This window comes from Anabrus simplex, chromosome 10 (assembly GCF_040414725.1).
Source record: "Anabrus simplex isolate iqAnaSimp1 chromosome 10, ASM4041472v1, whole genome shotgun sequence".
NCBI lineage: Eukaryota > Metazoa > Arthropoda > Insecta > Orthoptera > Tettigoniidae > Anabrus > Anabrus simplex.
Window position 1 is genome coordinate 40,889,138 of NC_090274.1, and position 21,554 is coordinate 40,910,691.

General features: G+C 39.8%; 1 pseudogene; it reads right to left on the minus strand.

Annotated features, from left to right (window-relative positions):
* Positions 1-1,708: 1,708 nt before the first annotated feature.
* LOC136882475 (5S ribosomal RNA) lies at positions 1,709-1,827 on the minus strand (annotated as a pseudogene).
* Positions 1,828-21,554: the final 19,727 nt, after the last annotated feature.

Consider the following 21,554-nt stretch of genomic DNA (forward strand, 5'->3'; position numbering starts at 1 on the left):
CATTGTTTCCCAATTTTGCTTGGATATTTTTTAGAATTTCAAGCTGTTTATTTATAAATCAAGCCTGTATGTATGTTCAGTCTTCAGCCCTAAGGCTAGTTGGATCCTCAACAGCTCTGCCATCAGCTGTCATAGATGGCCTAGGCATCACTGAAGAGGCGTACTAGGGAAATGAGGAGTGTGGTAGTTTCCCAATGCTTTCCTCGCTCAGCCAGAAGTTGCTATTACATATCAGTCTACCAAGCCCACTGAAATGCATGCACCAACCGATCCTATGAGCAAAGTTTTCACACCATTCATAGCAGGGACTGGCTGCATAAGGAATGGCATTGCTAGCATCGCTCATACCTCAGTCACCTTCACATTGTCAAAGCCAAGGATAAGACAGAGACAGGTCAATGAAAGTAACAAAATTGCTCTAGTCCATACCGGAAGACATAGTGCACTGTAAACACTAGGTCCTACCAGCATATAAGACATATTAGACTGTAGATAATCGTCCGTACATACCTACATACATTTTTATTATAGACGCCTTTCAGCGTCCAGTCTGTAAGCCTCTCTGAACTTACTGAACGCCCCCACAATCCTCTATTTGTAACTAGTTCTGATGCCACATTTACTTCTATGCCTCTTATCTTTAAATCGTTAGAAGCTGACTCCAACCATCGTTATCTTGGTCTCCCTCTACTTCTCTTACCCTTCATAACAGCCTCCATTATTCTCTTTGGTAACCTATTTCCTCCATTCACCTCACATGAACCCACCACTGAAGCCGGTTTATGCAAAAAGCTTCATCCATGGAGTTCATTCATCACTTGTCTTTTACCTCCTCATTCCGTGTACCCTCCTTCCATTGTTCCCACCTGTTTGTACCAGCAATCATTCTCGTTACTTTCTTGCCTATTTTATCTAACATATGAATAAGATATACTGAGTCCACGCAGCTTACGCTCCCGTAATACAAAGTTGATGTAAAAACACATCGATGTAAAGATAGTTACGTCCGTGAGCTGACCTCCTTCTTAAAGATTACTGTTGATCTCAACTACGGGCTCACTGCTTTAGCTTTTCTGCACCTTGATTCAATCTCACTATACTGCCATCTTGGGAGAAGTAGATAATCATGTATAAATGAAATTAATTTTTTTAAACTACGGCATACTAAACATTATGAAGTTTGCCACCTGGTTCCGGCAACGCGCATGGTGTTTCTTCTGACTGGATTTTGCATCTGAAGTAAAGGCTTTTGGTTGGGTATTCATATTTTGTGCCATTTGAATAGGTTAAATATGACCGTAAGAATTGTTGTCTTATCTGGGAAGACTTCTTTTGTATGCTACATTTATTGTATGGTTTATTCTGATATTACTACCTAAATCGATCAATTCCCTCATGGCATTATAGACCTGAAGGGGCTTGGCCTATCAAGCGACCACTGCTCGGCCCGAAGGCCTGCAGATAACGAGCTACCGTGTGGTCAGCACGACGAATCCTCTCCGCCGTTATTCTTGGCTTTCTAGACTGGGGCCACTATCTCTCTGTCAGATAGTTCTTCAATTCTAATCACCTAGGCTGAGTGGACCACGAACCAGCCGTCAGATGCTGGTAAAAATCCCTGACCTCTCCGGGAATCGAACCCGGGGCCTCCGGGTAAGAGGCAGGCAAGCTAACCCTATACCACCGGGCCGGCTAAGAAAGGGAACTTGGCCAACGGCACGTGGTGTTCCCACGCGGACATCCATCCAAGTACTGACCACGCCCAATGTTGCTTAACTACGGTAATCGGACGAGAAACGGTGTAATCAACATGGTATGGCTGTTGGCAAATTAATAAATATTCAAAAACTTTTATGTCAGATTCATCTTTAAATTTAAATATTTCTTTTTCCCTATCCTGTATTTGTATCATCCATAGAGCCCTCCTGGCCTGGGCCCCATGAATTATAATGATTATAATGTTACTCGTGCATTTATCCTTGAGTTTCCACCGCGATTTCCTTTTTTTCCAAATGTAGTCAATTATGGGCCGCATAGAACTTAGGGCTTCTTTACCTTTCTTCCCTTCTCTTCCCAGAACTTATTCATTCCTTAGATTCTCATCCTTCGCTCCGCTTGGGCCTCTTTTCGTAATATCCCTTCAAATTTCTTTAAAGTTAAATTGTCAAATTTTTTTCAAAAATCTCTTCAGTTGCGAATCACCTTATTTATTTATTTGTTTATTTATTTATTTATTTATTTATTTATTTATTTATTTATTTATTTATTTATTTATTTATTTATTTATTTATTTATTTATTTATTTGTTCCTTCACTTTTTATCTGTAAATTCTTTTTGATAGATATCAGATCTGTTACCGTCACTTACTAAGAATTTGATCCTCATTGTCTTTATGAATATGCCATGGAGGTACGGTGTTCAATTTGGTGATCTGTAAAGATGTGTGACTATAATTGTCTTTGTTGATGATAATCAATTCACTCTAAAGGACGCCATTGGTTTCACCCCTAATTGTTTACATATACTCGGTGTAAGCATGAACCAAAATCGTTGCAATCCTTGCAACTCATAACCACACACAGCTCTATCCTCTACCAGAGCCACCCGTCCTCTAGCAGGGTTTACCCTGCGAAGACTGCACCACACTAGCAAAAGCCACATTAATATTAAAATCAAATCTATATTTAAATTTTTAACTGCTAAATGAAATATAAATTCCGGCACTTCATACTCGCCAAAAACTTAACTACTTCACGACACACTGTTTTCATATATTTTGTTTGTTTAGTTTCTCCAGGTTTCATTTTCAAAAATTAATTAACTTACTAAACCCAGAATACTAGAATATCGTGCCTTAAGGTGCCTACAAAGTTTCCCATGTTTCGCAAATTTGTTCGATAAAACGTAAAAAAAGATACAGCACGCTGAATTTCCTGTTGTTGGTTGATTAAGGCACAAATCTTTTCTACAGGTATTTGTAAATAAACGCCGGTTTCCTAGGCAATAACAGGTTAGAATGCAAAAAATTGGTTATTAGGAGGTCTCATCCAGCTCGCTCTTCTTTAATGTAGCGTGAGTTACATGAATTCTACGAGTGCTGACGGATGAACCCCTAATATTTATGCAAAGATAATAGCATTACCGTTGTGCAGGTTGCTTGCTACTCGCTTCAGTATGTTTGCATTCTAACCTATTACTACATAAATATCCGTGCTCTACCCTTCAAAGCATTTATTTGATTTCCTTCTTACTAGTACAGCTGGAAGTAGCCGAACTAGAATATACCCATCGCAAAGGCTATCAACGTCACGAAGTTCATATTCATCCGTATTTTGATTATGTTCTAACTAACAAGACTTTACGCTAGGTAAATACATGTTTGTGATCTTTATTTTTAGCTATTTCACAGGTTACCTTGAATTAACTTCTAAGTTAAACAGTATTTAGCGTGACATTTTATATTCTTTCAATATAACTCTAAAATAACAATACGATTTGCTTGGGTCGGAAAAAATTCTTATACAGTGGTTCGACTGTATATAGAAAATGTTTTTCAAGTCTCTCTGAAACGAGAGAATATTTTTACCTTTCTTAGACAAAAGTACGCGTGAAAGATTTGCAGACGTTCTATGCAAAATAATTGCAGTGCTTTTGAAGTAAGAAGGTCTAACGAACAGTGTGGCGACTCCCATTGTGAAGCTCGCTAATCAGGCCAGCGCCTGTGGGTAGAGCTCCCGCTAATCAGGGACTTACGTAACGAGTTCTCTCTTCTAAGTCTTTGTTCTCCAAACGGGGAGATTCAAAAAAATGTGCATCCTACTTGCACTTCTTTGAATACTGTGTGTCTCTGTATGCGTCATTACGTCGTGTGCATTGGGCTTTACAAGAAGACAAGAGGCAAGGGAAAGAGCAGGGTATGATATATTATGTCAAGGCTAATCTCTTCTTATCAGCGTATTGACGAAAATTAAGGAGATGGAAGTGATTTTTTATCTGTGTTAATTTAGATGTAATAAAATCATAGACATGATATAGTGTTTTGGGCGTACGCGGTGTCAAGAAAATGAGGTGAACTTCTTTACGTTTCGAAGAGAACTTTGCTCTGCGTCTTCAGAAGAAGGTCTCGACTGTTCAGGAGGATGATTCCTCCAATAGTTGAAGATTTGAATTCAGCCACTCCGGGCGAGTGGTCGTGTGGTTCGGGGTGCGTAGCTGTGAGCTTGCATCCGGGAGTTAGTGGATTCAAAACCCCATCCCATCTTCGCCAGAAGACCTCTCTGTGTCAGTTCGATGTAAAGATCATTCATTGTATAAAAGAAGGAATTTAGCCGTTAGTAATAGGGAGTGGTACGTTCATTCGTCACCAGATGGCTCACCATTCGCTGGCGCAGCACTAACATTCCAAGTGACAGCTGACGACACCATCTAGAGTCGGTCTGGGATGTGGGTACATAACAGGTGTACATACGTTATGAAAGTATGACACTAACACAAGCCTGGAAGGGAACATCTGGTGATGAGAAAGGTACGAATTCGTAAAACTAAAAACTAACACTATGGCACTACAGCCCTGAAGGGCCTTGGCCAACCAAGCGACCGCTGCTCAGCCCGAAGGCCTGAAAATGAGGACGCGACGTGTGGTTAGCACGACGAATCCTCTCGGCCGTTATTCTTGGTTTTCTAGACCGGGACCGCTATCTCACCTTCAGATAGCTCTTCAATTATAATCACGTAGGATTTGTGGACCTCGTACCAGCCCTCAGATCCAAGTAAAAATCCCTACACCACGGGGTCGGCAATTTGGAAAACATCGAAATGAAATAACAATACTTAAAGGACAGACCTACGTGAATCCTGTGAACCGAGGACCTCAACGCTGACCACTTAGCCAAGGAGTGAGGCAGTTTTTAAAATGAGTATATCTACAGTATATCTCATAAACTTAACATGTTACAGACGTGAAAAGGGGTATTTGTTACCCCTTTAAAAATAAGAAACACGTACCTTTTTTTCCCGCAAAATCAACTTAAGCTGGAGATCGAAAATAAGTGAAGAAAAAGTTGAATTCTCTGTATGAGGATACTTATATCTCAAAAACTGAGATGTTAGGGACGTGAAAACTGGTATTTGGAATCTCCTTTAGAAATAAATAAACCCTTTATTTTTTTCGGCTTAAAAAGGACTGTGTCTCACATGTAGAGTTCCATGTTGCATGTTCCAGATTTAGCTCTGCCATTAGCCTGGTCATCTTAGAGCCAAAAGCCAATGCCACAAACGTATTTACAAAGAGGTTCTGGGGTAAATGAAATGCAATTTTTCAGTGAGTTTTTATACTTTAGAAAATTTCAGATCATGTCGTAGTGCAGTACCGAGGAACAATTTTATTTTTATCAATTTACCAAATCCTCGCTAGCGAAGCCGTGGGTAACACCTGGTATTTAAATATACAGAGTACCTGGAAATAAGTTACTGAAATTGTAAGAGGATACAGTGTTCTGACATAAAAAGCGATCTGTAGCGTTTTTTTTCTTTTCCTCCTAGTGAATGCTCACCGGAAAATCGACAAAGACATGTAAGCTCAATTGTGAGCAACTTCTGCGTCAGTCTATGCAGCGTACTGCCGGATGAACTGTCTTGCTTGATAACCTTGGGCGGTGCGCTACCGTAGTACATTGAGGTGTCGCTCGTTCACATGCAACCTTGCTAGTAATAGCGGCGTATCGCAGAGCAGCTTCTGATCGTCATGCCCGAGAAATGTAGCGGCTTTATTCTGATTATCAAGTGATAAGGCACTCTGAACTGATTGATGTAAAATCTGAAATCCTCCCGGTTTCGGGTTAGCACAGTGCATTTGTTTTATGAAGCATATCGGTAAACACAGTACTTTTAGAGCATGTCAAAGTGAGCCACACAGCATAATACTTACTGAAATGACATACCCACATAACATAATTCATGTAATAAAGGTAAAAATTTGCAAGCTCGTCATGTGGTATTGCTACGTATTCAAGAATAAGTTTAGAACAGAGTATCCTAGGATATAGGCTAATAAAACTAAGTCCAAAGTAGTTCCCGCCGGTATTATTGTGTTTTGATAGGGGTTAATCAGTATTGTACATCACTATACCTCGGATTTGTAGGTGGTAATAGGTTAGATTGCAAAGTAATTTGGTTTGTAGGAAGTGTCATACAACCCGTTGTACCATAATGTAGGAAGAGTAGCATAAATTCAAGGAGTTCTATAGGCTGTACCCCTAATATCTATGCAAATCTCGTAGCATAACCGTTGCACAGTGTAGGGTACACTTGTTACTGGCTTAAGTAAGTTTGCATTCTAACCTATCAGCACCTAATAATCCGGATTCTATACATCACTATTAAGATGAGCAGAAAATTATTGAATGGGTAGCGAAACAGTGGAGAAATGACATCGGCCTGAATAAGTTCTTATGTGCAGTGAAATACGAGGTAGTATATGATGCAAGAACTTGGAACGTAAATAGTGGAGTAGATTGCATAAATAGGTCAGTAGGACATTGGCACTCAGCAGTTTAAATGTTAGGAACGTCAGCTTGCTCCTTTATCATCCTTTGTCTTATCTTGATTGTTATGTATCATCAGTAATTTACGAGCATTATAATCTTATTATTATTTGCAGGAAGCCAGCAGTATGATACTCAGTTGTATACATTTAGGCAAGTGCGTTTTTCTCACTATTCACGCATAGTAGGGGATGGTAAGGAGTGATGGGCAAGGGAGAACAGGGCATAACCGTAAGAGAACGGGTGAGACGGGCCCATCCGAAATATGTAAAAGAGGGGAGAAATGTGAGAAGTGGGATAAGGGAGGAAAGCGGCTCCAGCTTTACGTGGCCGGCCGCAATGGAATGGTGAGAGAAACGCACTGTCATCTGATAAAGTTGTTGGGGTCTTCCTTAGGGCCTCACGGATAGGGTCGGTCGTGTCATCATCGGGAGGGCGGCTTCTTCTCATCAGGGGTGATGGCACGTCCGGGCAGTAGCGGTAGATTGTCCTTAATACTAGTTCTTGTTTTTATTTTATTATCCATTATTGTTCATTTAATTTGTTTTTTTTAATATTATGTGTAGACGAAGGGCGTGACATGTAGGTACTGAGGATGACTGCTGTGGTGACCCTCCCTTGGGAGTGTCACGTTTCCGGGGTATCCAATGAACCTCATGGCATTTGTCAACTGTCCTTGTGAACATGTATTGGGGCTAATTCGCCTGTTATGTTCAATAAATACAATATAATACAATACATCACTATTAATGCCAAATATCTTGTTCACGTCATTTAGATTTCCTGGCGTAACAGGCCTGGCCTTTCCAGCTCCAATTTAAGAATCCATTGAGGAGATATGTTTATTGATAACTAGCTGATGTATCCGTGCTTCGCTACGGGATTCTCAGAAAGACTGATCTTGTGGTTTTCTTAACTGAATTCAATCAATGTCATTACATAAACGTCAGTAGGAAATTAGCGATTAAAAGCATATAAAATACTCGATCAAATTAAAAAACTGAACATTTTCTCACTTTTAACGAATCTAACAGTCCAGAGTTCCAGTGCTGAAATGATCAGGCCGCAGACAGCCGTGAATACTCCTCTGCCATTATTCCGCTAAATATGCACACTGCTCATTCCAATCAGTGCCTCAGAGTAGGGATTGAATAGCTCGAATGCTATGATGAACCAATGTGTTACGTACCAGCAGTATCAGAAAATTTATGAACCAGAGGTATGGCATTCTAAAGAAGAATGTTACCTAACTCCCCAGCTACTCACCGTCAATATTCAGGCAGGCAGTTACACTCGGTACGACCGGGCGAGTTGGACGTGTGGTTAGGGGCGCGCAGCTGTGAGATTGCATCCGGGAGATAGTGGATTCGAACCCTACTGTCGGCAACCGTGATGATGATATTCCATGGTTTGCCTGTTTTACACCAGACAAATGCTGGAGCTGTATCTTAATTAAGGCCAAGGCTGCTTCCTTCACATTCCTAGCCCTTTCCTATCCTATCGTCGCCATAAGACCTATCTCTGTCAGTGCGACGTAAAGTAATTTTAAAAAATACTCGATACGCAGCAGTAATCCTATCTATCGTAGATGAGGGGCAACAGAAGACACAAAGCACATCACAATAAACAATGTTCAATGTAATGTTATTGTTGATCAATTTTATGAGCTTTCTGTATTGTAGGCCTTCACATGTAGTTTTCTTTAGACTCTGTGATATTAGGGCGTCTTATAAAATTATTTATGACGTTGACTGATGTCCCTTAATCTCCGACTTCACATACCGATTTTCATTCAATTCTTTTTACCCATTCTCTCATGACTCGGCGCTGATATGGACTGAGTAACAATAATCCAATTTCATGAATATCTGTGTGATCATAGCCGGTACGGTAACAATGTATAAGATATAAGTGATCGGAAATGTAATACTATATAACTTTAGTTATGTAGTATCTATCGATACGACCAATAATAACACAAATATTTGAGAATACAATTTTATTCCTTCCCCTAAACTACCATTGCACTATGTGTGAATAAAATTATTGATGACCTAGATTATAGCGACTTATTCCTCGAATTTGCATACCAATTTTCATTAAGATAGGACCACTAAGAACATAAAAGTTTGATAATTAAATTTTAGGCCTTCCCCTAAACTACCATTTCTCTCTGTGTGAATACAATTATTTATAACGTAGATTGTAGCGACTTATGCCGCGACTCTGCATACCGATTTTCATCAAATTATCTTCAGCCGTTTTCTCATGATGCTTGTACAGACAGACAGACAGACAGACATTAAAAAAAGTGCATTTCCTTGTTACTGTGGACACGACTGATAGAGAAATACCATCCTTTTTAAATTCTGAGCAATGTACAGACAAAACTCTTATTATATATATCTATATTAATTTATGTTAATTGTTTATGTATCGTACACACTGTGAACAATAATATTTTTATTTAGTTGTTGTAGTGTGTTTCATGCGGCGCAGGGCAGAAATGCGAAAACGTACAGGAAATTATGCTTTAAATTTCTCTTTCACGAAGCCCCGCTTGTCCACGCCCCTCCCCTATGTGTGTTGAGTCACGCAACGCACACTTCTGTATTGCTTGCCAGCTGCAAAGCACATGTAAACAGCTGATACCGTGCTATCATTGGTCACGCGCTCGTATCTGTACTCCCTTCGCTAGTAGAGATTCTGATCATTTCTTCGTACCTCATGCATGTTCCGTGGGAATTTTTAATGCTAATATTAACACTCTTCACCACCAACGTTCTGGTACGAATTCAGCGCTCAACGTCGCAGTACATAACAGACATGAACCAGTTATTCCTGGCGATTAACTAAACAGTTTTGGGAAAAAGCGGACGACGGATCCTCTCTTATATTATTGGATTTGTTATGCCCATAAATTTTTCCGTCTCGTCGCCATAACACCTATCTGTGTCGGTTCGACGTAAAGCAAGTAGCAAAAAAATTCCGTAACTTATTTTAAGACATCCTGATTTAATGCATTGGACTTAAAGTTAGAAAATCGTTGTAAGGTTCAAGTAGGCATTACAAATTATTTAGAGTTTTCATGAAGATAGTGAATTATTGTAGAATGATAAGTACAAAGAATTTTTGTCCTGAACTGCTTTCTTGTAGCCTGGGCAATTTTTTGTGAGCGCTTTCATGTCACGATTTTTTGGTAAAAACTATGGTCTGAGATCAGCTCCATCTGTGGATTAGTGGCAGAGTGTCGGTGTCGGGATCCCAAGGTAACGGGATCGAACCCGGTAGAGGTAGTCGGATTTTTGAAAGTTCGAAAGAAGTCCATTCGGTAATCCATGCATATAAAATATCTCTAATAACACATTCGTTAAATTTACTAAAATTCATCATTAGACGCCCAAGAGAGATTTGGTTTACACTGCCATCTAGTAGGCCTAGAGGAAAGGGGAACGAGCAGGCAGCCAGATGGCGTGAGATTAAAATGCTTGCACGCGGTAGCTAATACCATAATATTATCATTATTTCTTTTGTTTCGGCCATCTACGGACCACGTTGAACAATATTTGCAGTAGTTTTACCATTCTCCTGCCTTCACTCTCTGCCCAGTATCTTTTCATATTTTCATCCTTTTACCTACTTCCTTGTCCGGCTCCATGGCTAAATGGTTATCGTGCTGGCCTCTCATCACAGGGGTCCCGGGTTCGATTCCCAACAGGGTCGGGAATTTTAACGATCATTGGTTAATTTCTCTGGCACAGGGGCTGGGTGTTTGTGTCGTCTTCATCATCATTTCATCCTCATAATGACTCCCAGGTCTCCTAAGGGCGTCAAATCAAAAGACCTGAACCTGGCGAGCGGAACATGTCCTCGGACACTCCAGACACTAAAGGCCATACGCCATTTCATTTCCTACCTCCTTCAAATTTTCTTCTGTACAGGATTTCCCTTTTCTCAAAAGTGTTTCCCCAGTATCCTGGAAACCACGGAATTTTTGACGAGTTGTCTATATCTACTTCTGTCCATAATACAACCTTCCGTAACCCGCATCTTAGTGAACTCCAACCTCGCTTCTCGAAACCATTTCTTCTTCCTAAAGAATTCAAACATTCTTTTCGATAGTTTATTATTGTCCATCCTCAACAAGTTTCCATAGAACTGTAACCTTCTCCTTCTCATCAGATCAACCAAACCTCCTGTTCTTTGATACAATTCTTTGTTAGAGTCTCTTCTCTCCACTTTTTATATTTGGGCCTAGATTTTTTTCTTAGCATGTTTCTTTCTCTTACGCCTACCTTCAAGTCTAACTTTTCCAGTCATATCCAATGTTTCCGCTGCATACAGATTTAACAACAGTGTCTGTCTAGATGCCTCAATTTAGCCCTATAAGATAGAACCCTTTGGTTGGAAGTGTTCGACGTCAGTTGAAATGCGATTTCCGTTTTTCTCGCATTTTTTCCAACCCGTTCTCTTGTATGAATAATAATAATAATTGTACGAGGAGGTATACCCGCACCGTTCATTTAAATCAAGCGCCTGGAAGAACGCTATCTAACGTCCTAAAGTTGCAACAGGTAATACAAGAAGTTTGGACTTTTCTCTACAGATTTCTCTACCAAAAACTTATGTTTTGCCCTCTGGTGTAAAGAGGGACTGTTAAGATTGCAAAGTAATTTGTTATTTTAAGGTCTACTAAACTGAATGTTTTTTTTGGGTTAAAGTTTGCAACACTTTTATCCCTTCCCGCCAACGTTGGAAGTTGGCCAATAGAAAATTTTGTATATTTATTTTTCAGCCAATAAGCTGTCTTCTAGCTATGCAATTACCAAATAAAAATTGGGAGTGTGTCGGGCCTTATCCCAGAGCTTTCTAGAACCTTCCTCTCGGATATATAAGCTGGCATATTTTTCGACCAGGTGGTCTTATTCATCGCTCCAGTCCAGTGTGTGTGTTTACAAAGGAGGCGGGGTGCCTCTTCCATCTTCCAGCATTCCATCAGCTGAACGCAATGGCATTCCGGATTTTATTAAGTGATAGTCTTTGAGAGCTAGCTCGAGGGGAAGGTTTTCGATTTTTAACTACGTAACTTGAATTTTCCGAAATGTAAATTCCAAGTCCAAATGTGTATTTGAAACAAGTCGAAGGAACTTAAACGTAATCAGAGAATAGAGAGTGACCTACCCTCTCGTGTTCCCTATCAAACTGATTTGAAAGTGACTATGATTTTGTGACATTTTTCAGTTTGTAATCTTTGAATATAAATATTTTCTCAATCTAGTCACCTCGGTAGTATAGGCTTAGCCTCCGTAACGTCCGGCCTTAAGCCCAAATAGGGTTTTAAACTTTCATTTCGATTTTGAAGTGTCCGCCTCCACACAACCTTGATTTTTGGGCCAGTAACTTAAACCTATTGTTTTTCACAAAGGCACGGTAGAATGGGTATTCAATACCCCCAATGAAATTGCATTTAATTCCTTTTGGTGTAAAGATGTTAGATTATTGAGCATCTCAGAAATTTGTAAGATGTAGGTTGAGCCTTTGATAGTCCTGGAAATTTCTGGAGATAGATCTAGAAGTGTAAATTTTATAGAGCATTGATGAGCTTCAGAGGTGTTAATGTAAATGCTGAATGGTGTCTTTGGAAGGCTGTAAAATTGTAATGTTCGGAGAACAGTCTCCTGGACTCCTCAATAACGTTGTGGAGCAAAGGTGCCCTTTGAACAGGGTATATATTACACACCTTGTATCCTGGTGGTATAAAAGGACTCGGGAGATTCGTCTCCTTGAACTGATTTTTGAAAGGAGCTGCAGCTCTCATGGAGAAAGTATAATAAGTTGTTAATTGATTGTTATTCGATTTTCTAAAATTGTTACCCAGCCTTATGAATGGAACCCGGACTTTTAGGTGCTGATAGGTTAGAATGCAAACTTTATTAAGCCAGTAACAAGTATACCCTACACTGTACAACGGTTATGCTATGAGATTTGCATAGATATTAGGGGTACAGCCTATATAACTCCTTGAGTTTATGCTACTCTTCCTACACTGTGGTACAACGGGTTGCATGACACTTCCTACAAACCAAATTACTTTGCATTCTAATCTATTACCACCTACAAATCTGAGGTATACTTATGAACTTCTGTACCTGAATTGTAAAGTTTATTTTCTGAAAAGAAACCAAAAGATAGCTGAGAAATTAAAAAAGCTATAATTTTAAAATTTTAAATTAATCTTCTGATTGTTCCATTTTGACCCATTCAAGCCCGAACCTTCTTTCACCTCTGTCCCCAATGGTATCCCGGGAATAATAATAATAATAATAATAATAATAATAATAATAATAATAATAATAATAATAATAATAATAATAATAATAATAATAATGTACGGGGCCATATTTGGTCCCTTTAGCAGATTTGGACTTGTAGAAATTCAGAAACTTTATAGACAAGGCCATAAATATTCTCCACTTAAGGGGAAGTACAATGAAACTGCTATAACGTAAGCTAGTCAATATTTGACATAAAAACCATACTAGCAATTACCGGTAATTTTAATGTATTTTTCCTTTCTAACCTTACCAAACACTTTCCCTATAATGAATTACTGATTATGATGATGCTTGCTGTTTAAAGGGGCCTAACGTCTAAGATCATTGGCCCCTAATGAATTACTGAAAGGCCATTTAGGAAAAACGTTTTCTTGGTATTCTTTTTAACATACAATTCAGCGTTGCACATGGGATGTTAAACGCTTCACTTGCACGTTTGCAACCCGTTATCTTGTCCCAGACTGCCTTAACAGCCATTTTCATAGCCCCCTTACCCCACTGTTTGCGTTTTGCCGTCTAAAAAGAATAATGAACTTCATAAATAACATAAAGTGAAGGGGGACGAAATTACGAACATTCCTTGATTTATTATAATGACCGCTACAGTAACACACGCCACCCACCTCATTCTAGCCATTACACGGCAGGAACTACACCATACGTATCAGTGCTCACTGTAGGAATAACAGGCTCTTAGTTTCAATGCTGCTCTGACACAGCTTAGCATGACAAATGAATCCTCTTTGTACACCTAAACTAAACGTGGTGCCACAACCCACTCACACAAGAAGACAACGGGATGAGCTACGCGTGTGAGCGCGGCTGAACATTAGGTACCAACCGTGCAAACTGGAAATCCCTGGACGGACAAAATTACATGCAGGGACAGAATTTGGCCCCTATATTATTATTATTATTATTATTATTATTATTATTATTCTTTCGAATGGGCCACCAGAGGACCACGTGCCAATTTCAATTCCTTCTTCTTTGTTCTTTCCTTTTCTTCCAGTACGCTTTCATCTGTTCACTATGTTTCTTCTTTCTGTCTTCAGACCACTTTGAACCAGTCTTTTTTACTTTCCTACCTTGGAATCCTTCTATTTTCAATACTTTTTCCCGAAAGCCTTCTCTATTATTTATTTCTTCTGTTGTTATATTGTTGTTTTCTAAATCCTTTCTTACTTCATTGACCCAGCTTGTCGTTGATTTCTTACCCCACAAATATCTGAAAATCTTACTGGTTAATGTACTATCTTGCATTCGATATAAATGTCAAAAAAAACTAAAGTCTCCTTTTCCTCATTACATCTGATATATTTTCTATTTTTTATATATATTTCAGCATTACTTCGTAATTTCCAACCTTCTGCTGTGTTTTGTGGGCCTAATATTTTGCTCATGATTCGCCCTTCTAGTATTTCTAGTTTATCTAAATTATAGTTTAATGCCAGACATTCGCTTGCATATAGGCATTCTGGCTTCACTACTGTGTTGTAATGCCTTATTTTTGCATTTTTGGATAGGCATCTTTTATTGTAGATATCTTTGGTAACACCATAAGCTCTCTCCATTTTATGTACCCTCTCCTCTACTGCAAATTTTTCTAAACCATTTTCTTGGATTATTTCCCCTAGATATTTGATTTTTTTACCCTCCCTGTTTGGCCAATATCTGTTTTCAGAAATTTTGGTGCATCCCAAATATTATTATTATTATTATTATTATTATTATTATTATTATTATTATTATTATTATTATTATTATTATTATTATTATTATGTAGGTATGAGAATTAAGAGTCTACCCGCAAGGCCTTTGTCATTGAGAGATAATGCCTACGTGCCTCGTGTTAAAATGATTTTTGTTTTCTGGTAAAAGAAAAAGGCTTGCCACGAACAGACTGTCATCGTCTACAAGGTTTTACACAAGGATTAACGCGGGACATGTAGCTGACTAAAGTTAAATAAAACATTAAGCGTGTTTCTCTGTGTGCAGTCGCCGTGTTTACTGCTCTTCAAAGGAGCCTTAAGAATTGTTCCGAGAAGCAGCCAGGCCTTCTTCGTCTCGTAAAAAGGGTGAATTGAAAAGCGCTTCCTGCAGTTTTGTTTCCGTTTCATTTCACTTCCTCTAATCTCTGTCTCTAGAGATTGCACTCAAACGAGGTTTATTTTTTTCTTTGATTGTAGCTTGATTTTTGTGTTTTGAAGAGATGAATCATGCCATGCATTGGGATTTGATATGTTCTAGGATGATAAACGCAAATGAATGATGAAAATGAAATGTCGTATGGATTTTAGTGCCGGGATATCCCAGAACGGGTTCGGCTCGCCAGGTGCAGGTCTTTATATTTGACTCCTGTAGGCGACCTGCGCGTCGTGATGAGGATGAAATGATGATGAAGATAATACATACACCCAGCCCCCGGGCCATTGGAATTAACCAATTAAGGTTAAAATCCCCGACCCGGCCGGGAATCGAACCCGGAACCCTCTGAACCGAAGGCCAGTACGCTGACCGTTCAGCCAACGAGTCGGACAAATGAGTGATAAAGCCACTAGTTAATAATTGTAGCATAAGGCTACCTCATAAGTCTATTACCAAAGGGAGGATCAATACCTCACATTAAATACAGGGTGTATCTGTGATGTTCGGGTGATCAAGGATGATGGGGAACAGAAAATGGATCAATTTGAGATAAGGAACCATATCGATAGAGTGAAACGTTAAGCAGAATTCTACTCATTTAAGTCAGGTTTTTTTTGTACAAGTTTCACAGGCGGCTCCATTTGCAACAGATGTTCGATATATCGTCCCCTTGCGTCAATGCAGGGATGGCATCGTCACACAAAGTTCTGCTGTACCCGTTCGAATATCCCCGGTGTCGTTTGAACAGCATCACAGGCAGCGAAAAATCTTCTCAAGAAATCCCCTTCAGTGTCGACAGGAGTCTCATACAAAAGGCTTTTCCTACGAACCTACTACGCAGGCGTAGCAGGGGAAGAGGTGATACTCCCACGTGGCGCGTCCCAGGTGGCGGATAGGGGGGTCCTAACCGGCTTGCCGGCGGACTTGAGGGAAATAAAATACCTCTCACGGACCAAACACAAAAACCCCTGTGGGTGGGGGACGCACATGTAGAACACACCCGCGGTGTCCCCTGCCTGTCGTAAGAGGCGACTAAAAGGGGCGACCAAGGGATGATTGAATTAGAACCATGAAACTACTCTTGAGTCGTACCATCATGCGGGGAACACCATGGGTTGCCTGCACTTGCGAGTAGTACCACTAAATTAGGTACGATATAGGTTTGTGATTCGTAGCAGTACAGAGGCTGGCCTGGAGGTTTCCAGTACCCGTGCGTCGTACCCATGTGGGCAACACCGCGGGTCTGGGCGTAGCCTGTGAGTTGTACCGCTATGAGCGACACCGTCGGTCTGTGATTGGTGCCCACTATGTGAGGAACACCACGGGAATACCGGTGCCCGTGATTAGTACACCTAGGTGAGGAGCCTCATCGGTTTGCGTTGGCTATGAGTGGAGCCATTGTATGAGAAACACCATAGGTCTGCGTTCCCGTACGAAGTACAATACATGTGAGTAGTGCCATCTTGTGTGGAACACCGTGAGTCTTCGCTACTTTTGATCAGTACCCCAACATGACAAATACCATGGTTCTACTTTACTCGTGACATGTACCGTTCTGTGGGGCCTTAGATATGGATTTTGCACCCCTTTAGACATCAAGCATCATTGTGCTTTATAAGTGATCCCTTGGTCCGTAATACTATTATTTACGATCCTTTTTGAGTCTGATCCACTGTTTTTGTTTTTTGTTGCGTTCATGTCCATCCATTCATTCTTCATGACATATTTTATTTTATTTTGCTCAGTGGATGAATTTTTACTTTTTCTTATTTCATTTCGTACCATTAGGGGTCGATGACCTCTATGTTAGGCACCTTTAAACAACAAGCATCGCCATCATCATCATCATCATCATCATCATCAAAAAAAGGCTTTTCACATGGCCTCACAAGAAGAAATCAGATGAACGAGCATACTACAATCTGCTCCTAATAGTAATTCGCCAAACAGAAAAGAAATACATTCAGATGCAGGGTATATAATTTTCACAAAGTCAAATGACAAGAAAGAAATATTCCAGTCACACCATCCATGGTTTTGAAAGATAATACCAAATAGAAGTAATTTACATTAAATGGGCGAGTAATGAACTTCATTCCGGTTCCGTATTGACTTCAAATATCCAAGAAAAAATCTTAAAGAATTTTATTGTGTAACGTTCACCTGATCAATACAACTGTTTCACTTAATAAATGCTCTGCGGTGGTCAATACCGACCCAACTTGATCTATACAGGCACACGGCTGGAGGCGAGAGGAAATCCTGCCTGTACTTTTATTCTCCGTGAAGAAATTTATGGATTTTAAAACTTCGCTCCGTTCCAGAATCATTGCAAACAGATAACATTACAGAGGCTTCATAATTTTAAAGTACTCCTCCAACCAACCAATAGTTGTGGTAAACACGGTTGGACCCACACTTATTACATCTAGATTCGTCTACAATAAGATTGAAGCTACGAACATTTTAAACATATATTTTTATTGGATTTATTGATTGTATTTTATCTATCACTGTTTTTGTATATGTCTTTAATCTTTTGTGCTATTTTAACCTGAAGATGACCTCCAGGCTAGGTCGAAACATGTCCTAGGCAGATTTTAAGACAGACCCTTTATTAAATGACAAACTTGTATGTCAAAATGGCAAGTTGAATTGAATTGAAAAAAGTTTCCTTCCTCAAATTTACGAAGATAAGTAGTAGAGAAAATACTCACAGAATATAAAAATGATTTTTCTGCTAGTGGCTGTACGTCGCACCGACACACATAGGTCTTTTGGCGATGATGGGATAGGAGAAGAGCTGAGAGTGTGAAGGGAGCATACGTGGCCTTAATTAAGGTACAGCCTGGTGTGAAAATGGGAAACAACGGAAAGCCATACTCAAGGCTGCCGACAGTGCAATTCGAACCCACTATCTCCTGGATCCAAGCTCACAGCCGCGCGCCTCTAACCGCACGGCCAACTCACCCGGTATATAAAAATGTTAAGAAGTAAACGTAGAAATTAATGTATGAATCAAGGGGTATGCAATTTATAAGTAGCCATGACACCAAAACACAGTCTAATTGATCCTTTTAAAATCATGTCCTACTTTACCGTATCGAGCCGGTAGACAAAGTACAAACACAAGTCGTAGATAAAAGGGAGGGTCGGGGATATGAAACGAAAGAGAAGTAGGATTTGAAATGCACTATGGACAGAGTCCCAAGCATCATCTACTACACTAGATGACATACGTATAGTTCGATAGTAGTCGAAGTAAGATTTCGTAAAAATAAAGGTTCGAAAAAACCAGCTTACCTAATTCATTGAAGACACATCAGCAGGGCGATGTAGAATAAGAACCAAACCAAAACAAAACCCCATGGCGCAACAGCCCCGAAGTGCCATCGCCTACCAAGCGACCGCTGCTCAGCCTGAAAGTCTACAGATTACGAGGTGTCGTGTGGTCAGCACGACGGATACTCTCGGCTCTTATTCTTGGCTTTCTAGACCGAGGCTGCCATCTAACTGTCAGATAGCTCCTCAATTGTGATCACGTAGGCTGAGTGGACCTCAAACCAGCACTCAGATGCAGGTAAAAATCCTCGACCTGGCCGTGAATCGAACCCAGGGCCTCCGGGTAAGAGGCAGAAACGCTACCCCTACACTGCGGGGCTGTCTGATGTAGAATAGTATACCACTTTTACACAAGACAGCAAACTATTAGTTACGAATTCGGCTTCTAAGCAGCTTATTTTCTTCATCGAAAATTGGAGGAAGGCAAGTCCCCATTGACTAAACATTTTAGAACTCATTGATAATAATAACCTTCCACAAAACAACCCAGAAGATGGGTAAGATTAATGTAACCATAGAGTGAACAATGGCACTATTTAATGTTTAATTCTAGTTCATTTTGTGTAAATACATTGTTTTTTTTTTACACGGTATTGATTTTTTTTACTTAACTTCCAAATAAAGCACATTTTGTACATTCCTTCATTTTCTTTCTTTTGGTGCAAATCCGGCGGCTTCCAAATTTGAAATTTAAATATTCCAAATAATTATACAAATATAACATTGTTATTCTGTAACTTTCATTACAATGCTATTTATAATTAAGTGAATAAAAATAATATTAAATCTCGTTATTTAGATTTTATACATTTTTTCAGTTTCCTCAAAAATGTAACCATTTGGAAATGGGCGGTTTTGCAAATAGACGACTCATATATGGAGTCGAGAATGAGGTAGAGAGATGGGAGAGTCAGACAGGAATGTTCTCGAATATAGACGCATAGGCGTAGATAGAGGTGTAGAGATGCATTGAAGTATAAATGGCGACTGCCAAAAAAGGTGAAGTTAGAAGGACGCAGGAAGAAATTTGTCGCGGAGAGTAAGGGATTCTTACAGATTCATAAATCAAGTGATACTTTTGGTCGCAATGGGGGATGTGTTTATTGTAGTGCCGTAGAGTAGCTGACGGCTTCAGGCTCGAATGACCGAGGTATGAATTCCTGTCCATATCAGGCTAAAGTTTCATCTGAAATTCAATCTGGCATCCAGAGGGCATGTAGCTAAATTTGAAAATAAGCCCCAATGACATATAAATATCTGTGATAAGCTACAAGAAAGTTGTGCTTTGTTGCGCGATCATGTCTCACCAATTCTAATAATAGACACTAAAATATATTAAAACCAATGAATAATAACTAACTGGTCTTCAGTGGATCTGCTTAGATCTGAAAATCTACAAACCGTTCATAATAATTAAACATATCAGAGAATAATACAACCTCGATTTCGTTGATAAGCAGAATAATAAATTCATCCGCCAGTGTTATCGCGTAAATCGTAAAAAAAAGTATTTTCATCGAACAGTTTAAAGTAAATGAAAGAATCAGATACATAAAAAATGATTAAATATGAATAGATGTATACGTATTTCCTTATCATAGTAACGACCACATATTTTCAGAGCATTGATATTATACCCCCTGTGGGTGGGGGGCGCAGACGAAGAATACACCCACGGTATCCCCTGCCTTCGTAAGAGGCGACTAAAAGGGGCGACCAAGGGATGATTGGATAAGAACCATGAAACTACTTGTGATGCGTACCACCACGCGGGAAACACCATGGGTCGCTATTACATGCGCGTAGTACCACTATGTTAGGTACAAAATAGGTTTGTGATTAGTAGCAACAGAGTGCGTTGCCGGCTTTTACAGTACCTGTGATTAGTACCACTTCAGGAGCGACACCATGGTTCTGGCTTGCCTAAGCTTAGTACCCACTATACACGGAACACCACGGGATAGTACGAGTCCCTGTGGTTAGTACACGTATGTGATGAACACCATAGGTTTGCGTTGCCTGTAAAGGGCGTCGCCATGTGCGAAACACCATAGGTCTGTATTACATGTGCGAATTTCATTACCTGTGAGTAGTACCGTAATGTGTGGAATACCGCGAGTCTACGCTACTTTTGATAAGTACCGCACCATGACAAATACCGTGGTTCTACTTTCCAACCTATAAGTACCATTATGAGAGGCTGATGACCTATATTTTGGACCCCTTTAGCTTGCAAGCATCATCAATTCAGTATTGAGCTATAGAAGCAGTCCCTTGGTCAGTATTACTATTGTTCTCCGTCAGTTTCTGAGACTGAGGCATTGCGGGTCGGCTCCACTGATTGCTTTAACTTCATATCCATCCGTTCATTTTTCGTTCTCACGTTTTGAATTCTGGTCAGTAGAGGATATTGGATTTTTATTTTGTCACTGCATTTCGTACCATCAGGAGCCAATGACCTAGATGTTATGCCCCTTAAAACAACAAGCATCATCAATACCATGGTTCTACTTTACTCGCGACATGTACCATTCTGTGGGGCCTTAGACATGGATTTTGGACCCCTTTATACATCAAGCATCCTCGATTCAGGATTATGCTTCATAAGTGGTCCCTTGGTCAGTAACACTATTATTTATGACATTTTTTTGCGTCGCATCCACTGTGTTTTTTGTTTGTTTGTTTGTTTATTGTTTTTTGGGGGGGTCATGTCCATCCATTCATTCTTCATGACATTTTCTTATTTTGGTCAGTGGATGTTTTTGAATTTGAAGTTATTTAACTGATGTACTTGCCTTTTTGTTCTACCAACATCCTTTCATCTTCTCGCTGTGGCTTTTTCCTGCGATCTTCTGACCAGGTCTTATTGGTGGTAGTGACTGAATGGTGTCCAACGCGGTTATTCTCGACTAATTTTCTGAACTTAGATCTGTCTAACACAATGTTATCCGTGATGCCTACCTATTTCCTGAAGATCTTTTCCAACTTCGCTCAGTTAATTGTTTTTCACTTTCATTGATAGGGCAAGGTTCAGAATAATTTGGCTCTATCTCCGAATACTCACTCTGAAAATTTGTCCATGAAATTTCTAGAGACTTTTCCTACATGTGTCCGAGATTTTCTCTCAGTGTTGCTACAGGTCATGAGATTTCCTTATCATCCAAATTACCCCCGTTCAGACTGTCC